Genomic DNA, 6,621 nt, shown 5'->3' with positions numbered 1-6,621 from the left:
ATGAACAGGGTGTAAAAATCACATACTCATCGATCCTAACACACATTTTGTGAAGAAAATGTTCTGGGTTACTAAACTGGCAGTAGTTCCAAAATTGACAGGTTACAGATTTAGTTGACGATTCCTTTTACCGGGAGCAATTTCTGTTTTATTTCAGAAACTGATTATACACTTAGCATTTTCTGTTGTCATGCTTATCACGATCTTTATTATCCATGTTATTAATATATCTTATCTATTTCAATGTGATCCTGACTGGTCAATCCGGTCAGTTTGATTTACCTGTATATATAAATAAATTAGTACTACACGAAACGTTGTGTTACACCGACGTATACAGAGCCTTGAGTTTTGGCTAGAGATTGAGAGCCTTGAGTTTTGGCTAGATATAGAGTCAGTGAGACTGTAATTAGACTTTGAGTAGCGTAATCTCAGGACCTAGATTTATTACAAAAGTGGTGGCAGCGGTGGGATAACCTAGGACCCAGATCTAGATGCCCGATACTCCAAAAGTATTCCGAAAAAGAGATTAAAGTGAAAACCTGGTTTAACGGATTTGCCAGAGAAGTTTTAACAGGAGAGGATTTGCCTGTGAGTGAATCAAGTGTGGCTACAGGAAATACAGTGGCTACCTTTCAAGGATATCCGAGTTTACCCATTGACGATTCTGGATCGGAAGTAGAGATGGAGGGACCATCTCATCCAGCGATAGATGGCATGGCAGAAATAAGGCAGCAGTTTCAGCTGCTCCAAGCCCAGCTGACGGAGACTAAGAAGAAACTGGCGGATATTGAGCAAAAAGATAAGGATAAATCATTCGCCCAGACGTGGCAGGAGTCAGCGACACCAGAGACACAGGACCCTATCAGAAGAGTAGTTGCAAGACTAGAACGCCCTAACGATGCAGTGAAAAGGATGCTGCTTGACTGTATAACAGGAAAAGCACAGTCTGAGATAGTATTGTTACAACCTGATGGATTAGCTTTTGACAACTACGAGATTGGTGAATTCTTTCAAGAACTATTGAAGAAGTTCACTCACAAGAAGGACGAGGAGGGCAGGAAGATGGAATACCTGCACAGGAGACAGGCGAGAAATGAGAATGCTTGTCAGTATTACAGGGACAAGTTAAGATTATTCGTGCAAGCCTACCCCCCAGCCAGGAGAAGTTTAGTCGAGTTCAAGACTAATATGTTGTTAGGATTATACAACGCAGAACTGAGGAAAACTTGCTTGTTGTTTATGCCTAAAGATATTAAGCATGAAAGGGAGATTAAGGCAGTTCGGGACCACCAGTTAGTGAACCTGAGAACTTATAACCTGGACCCCTGGGCCCCAGCCCAGAATATGGCAGGCTTACAAATACATACAGATATGATAAGAGCAAGATAACTAATGCCAACGAGATGTTGATCATGGGACAGGTGCCCATGGACGTCAACGCCATGCCGGGGCTGGTGGAGGATGTGTCAGATGTTGAAGAATTGGATGCTGAGAGCGGGATAAATGCCCTGCAGGGCGGAGATGTGTGTTATTTTTGCAAGAAACCTGGTCACCAGAAGAGGGATTGCAGGAAGTTTGATGAATGGAAGAGGAAGAATCCTAGCAGGAAGTACGGAAGTGACACTCATAAGGCCAGTTCCCGCCCCTCAATTTCGTGTTACAACTGCGGGAAAGAGGGTCATATTTCACGGGAATGTAGAGGGGAATGGAGAAACCAGGGCAGGAGAATGGCAGTTCTGGAGGCGGACAGATGGCGGATATGGCCAAATCTTTGGCAGCGGTACAGGAAGTTCTGAAGCAACTGGTACCAGAGGTGGTTTTTCCCTAGGGAGTTGCGATGACGGACAGTTGTCAACTCCTATGATTGCAGAAAATAATGATTTGAACATAATTAATAATCATTTAATAAACATTTCTGTTAATCCAAATGTCCATGATTCCTGTGAATTAGTACCGGAAGTGAAAAGTGATAAAGTTAGAACGGAAGTATTAGGTAATGTAGACAATGTTAAGAAGGTAACTAATGATTTTAACCCAGAAGTGAGAGGTAGTTTGAGACCTAACTTACATAAAGATCCTGAACTAAGAGAATGGGAGAAGAATATTCTCATGCACCTGAACAATGTTAATTTGGTTGAGAGGGACGACCGTAAAACCTCGTATGTGAAATTTAAGTCATTTAAACGAGATATATACGGGTTAGCCTTAGTAGATACAGGCAATTTAGTGAAAGGTACTTTAGTGTCAAGTGAATTCTGGAAAACGATAGGGGGAAAAATGCTAGAGGAGAGTAACACTAGAGTGCACATGGCAGAGAAAGGTGGGAAAGGACTGAGAGTATTAGGGAAAGGCGAAAGGATTAAGTTTTACTTGGATGGCCTGGACTGTAGATTTGAGGTAGAACCGATTGTGATAGAAGGCCTAAATCATGCAGTGAACTTTGGTATAGAGTTTTTTCGACAACAGGAAGTGTCTATATCCTGTACAGAGAAGGAAGTGAAACTAGTTACCGAAAGTAAGGGACAGGAAAGGTTAACTAGACTGTGCAGTGCCTATGGGAAACCTTTCCCTTTCATGATTAAAGGTAGAAGAGTATATAAAGAAACCAAGAATTATGTACAAGTACTTCCGGCTGTGTGGAAAGCAGAGAGAAGGGAACCAGAAGTAAACAACATTAGTCCAGCAGAGGAAGTGCTAGAGAGGAAGTTATGGTCTGCTGAGGAGATAACTATCCCTGCACGAAGTTCAAAATTAGTCAAGGTGAGAACAGAAGGTAACTGGAAGGGTGCTGGAGTGGTAGAATCGTTACCTTTAGAAGATCAAGAGAAGGGGAGAAAAGTTCTACTTCCGGAAAATGTATATGACCTGTCTAGAAGTGTACAAGCTGTGTATGTGGAGAACCATGCAGAGGAGTGTGTAGAGTTGTGTGTATGACAGAAGCTGGGCACAATACATAGTATGTGCATAGATAAACAGGCCTGGATTAAGGAAGAGTTAAGGGGAAGTATGGCACCGGATTTGGCTGTAAGTTAAAACTTCTTTCAAAATGTTTTGAATCGAATGTATCTCTAGAGTATTTATGGAGTAGTTTGGTTATAAATTAGTTTCTTATTTTGTTATATACCTTTTCAAAACTACAGATGAGGTTTCCCAACATTTTATTCTTTCTAAACTTCAAGGTTTTCTTAAGTTTCCTTAGGTCTTTGATTAAATTACGAACCAATAACCCTGACTTTACTCTGTGTTCATAGTTACAATAGTTGGTAAGGAGTTTAGTAATTTCTTAGTCAAACATATTTAACTCCTTTTTTTTATGACTTTAAAGAAAGTACAATATTTTTTACCTAGATTCAAATTATCTGTCAACTTATTAGGAACATCTTCTTTAGTAAGGTTTAAAAACTGTTTCCTTGCAACGATTCTTCTATTTCCAAAATTTCATTTCTTACATAATCTGCTTATCTTTATAAAGTTCAATGGCTATTTGGCTCATGACTGAATCTATTCCATGTTTGATTCCAAATTTGACCACTTTGGAGTCTGTATTTTCTACTATACCCAATATGGTGATGTTAAAATCAAGATTTTTATGGTGCTATGGAAACACCTCAACACGGGAACGCCTCACCACAGAATCAGACCCAAAAAAATGGAAACCTCCCCAAAATGAGTTTTTTTAAGGCGTTTCCTGTTTTTTCAAAAATTATCAGTAATCCCTCAAATCCAATATTTAGAGGAATTTCCTGTTTTTTTTTTATCCGTTTCCTCGATTTTTAGGTCGGATTCTGGTTTATCAGGGTCTTATATTGTTGAGGGATTTCCCAATATTTTTGAGGGATTTCCCAATATTTTCGATCTGTTTCCTCTTTTTTTGGGTCCGTTTCCTCTTTTTTTTGGGTCCGTTTCCGGTTTTCAAAAAAAGTTTTAAATTCTCAGTTTGTTGATCAGTTTCCTTTTTTTGGGTTCCTTTCCGGTTTTCAAAAAAAATTTCAAATTCTCAGTTTGTTGATCGGTTTCCTCATTTTTTGGGTCCGTTTCTGGTTTTCAAAAAAAGTTGTAAATTCTCAGTTTGTTGACCAGTTGCCTCTTTTTTTTGGGTCCATTTCCTCATTTTTTGGGTCCGTTTCCGGTTTTCAAACTAAATTTCAAATTCTCAGTTTTTTTATCGGTTTCCTCATTTTTTGGGTCTGTCAAGTTCTCTACACATGGTTAAGAATTCAGATGGCTCTTGGTGCCCCTGTGGGGACTTTAGGGTGTTGAATATGATGACGGTCCCTGACAGGTATCCTCTACCCTCAGTCTCTGATTTCTTCTCCAAGATATCTGGATCCTCAGTGTTCTCCAAGCTGGACCTACAGAAAGGTTATTGTCAGGATTCAGAGAGATCAAGATATTATCAAGACTGCTGTGGTTACTCCCTTTGAACTGTGTGAGTTCCTTTGTCTTCCTTTTGGCCTTAGGAATGCGGCTCAGATGTTCCAGAGAATGATGGATAACATTTTTGGTGATTTGCCATTTTGCTTTGTCTACCTGGATGACATCCTTGTCTACTTTCCGGATTTAGCCTCTCATCAAGATCATCTTCAGCAAGTTCACCAGCTCTGCAAAGATCATGGTATTAACATCAACCTGGACAAGTGTGTAATTGCTGTTGACCAGGTTGAGTTTCTCAGCCATTGTGTGTCTGCCTCTGGCTCCGCTCCTTTCCAGAAGCACTGCTTGGCCATCTCCCAGTTCTCTCGTCCAGTTGATCTTCCTAATCTTCAATGATTTCTGGGAATGATCAATTTCTACTGAAGCTGTAATTCCTCAGGTCTCTCTGGCCAGAGGACCTCCTCGGTGAGCTACCCTAGATTTGTCTCCGCACTAGTCAACTCTGCCTTGGGTCAGGTTCAGTTCTTCACTTTCTCCGCCTCGCCCTCTGCCTAGTTCTAAGCCAGCTCTTCAAAGTTCTCTTGTTCCTAGATGAAACCCTCCTAGAGTGGCCAGACAACCAACTATCCAACTATCATATCCTTGTCAACCTAATAGATGATGCTGGGGGGGAACCTCTGTCTAAGCTTGAACCTAGCTTCCTCCACGTAGCAGGATATTATATTTATGTGATACTGACATCCTTCCCAGCTTCTCATGTATACCTTCTCAGGCACCCTCTCCATAATAGAAGGAAAACTGCAGGGTTACAGGTATGGAAACTAGGATGGCCTGACTTCTACTGATTATTTATACACAATCTCTATTTCTAAGGAGAAGAAACTTTGTTCCTTTCAAACCATTTTTAAGGCCAGATAGAACATTGTGTTAGCAATACAAATTGAATAAAATTGTGTGACGGAAACTAAACTCGTACTTTCATATATCTTGTTTATGTCCAAAAATAATCATAATTTAAGTTTATATAAACTTTCTTTTAAGTTTTAAATCTTAGCCTGGAAGAAAATATTATTGAAGTGATTGTAGATAGTGCTAGTGAAGGGGTAAGTAATGAGGTGCAAGGTTAGGGGGTTGGAGAGGATGTTTTAGATATCAGGTGAAACTAAATAAATTGAGAGAAAACTGAGTAGGAAGATTCATTGCAGGATGGATTTTAAAAGTAGATTGTCTGAATTTTTGGAAACCCACTTTCTTTCGCCAAACAAATTTCAAACCATAATCCTGCTTTGCTGTCTGTCAACAGTTGTTTTTGCACAATTGTAAAATAACAATCTTTAGAGATAACGTTGCGGTATACATAATAAGCTTTATTAAGGGGTGCCACCCATGTATACAAGTTGGATTTTGTTCCAATAAGCATGAACATACCAAGAAAGAAATGAGTATTTCTCCACCCCCCTTAAAGAATCTGTTACATTCGTTTGTGAATTTTACAAAAGAGGAGTTTTAGTTTATGTAAACACCCAGCAGAGTTCCCATATACAGAAATAATTGATTCCAACCATGATCTAAGATTCTTTGTTAAAAATATGTACTTTGAACTCCGTTACAAGATAGATAGATAGATAGCTGAAAAGATAGATAGATAGATTTATATTGATGGATAGATAGGTAGTCAGATAATATAATTGAAAGGGGAATCTATAGTCTAACCAGCATCATAATGCACGTATACTCAATATACTTTCCATGATACACATTATTATACTCATAGGAGGGGGGGGGAGCCGTTTATTCCTTGGCACTTTTTGTACCTCCAGCGCCAAGACAAAATTCTCGAAATTGACTATCTCTAGATGAATTCTAATAAATTCAAATGATTATTAAATATCTCTTCTGCTCCCGGACATCGAGATTTTGAAAAAAAAATTTAGTATTTATTAGATCTATGCAATTTAAAAAAAGTTTGAACAAGATCAGTCTTTCTCGGGGTTCGAACAGGGTTCCGCGGGGTTGGAACAGGCTTCCGCAGGGTTTGAACAGGATTCTGCTAACTACCTGGGTTCGAACAGGATATTGTGGGGTTCATGGCCGCATAGCCCCCCTTCCTAGCTATGGTTAATGGGCAGATTCAATGCAGGTATACATTGACCGTTCAATAAAACCAGGATTGGGGGGGGGGGGGAGTATACCAGATTAGGTAAACCGTCTAAACGTTTCAGTTTTAGGTGAACCATTCAGTTG

Source organism: Eurytemora carolleeae, unplaced genomic scaffold (assembly GCF_000591075.1).
Source record: "Eurytemora carolleeae unplaced genomic scaffold, Eaff_2.0 scaffold334, whole genome shotgun sequence".
Lineage (NCBI taxonomy): Eukaryota > Metazoa > Arthropoda > Copepoda > Calanoida > Temoridae > Eurytemora > Eurytemora carolleeae.
This window is presented reverse-complemented; position numbering follows the sequence as displayed.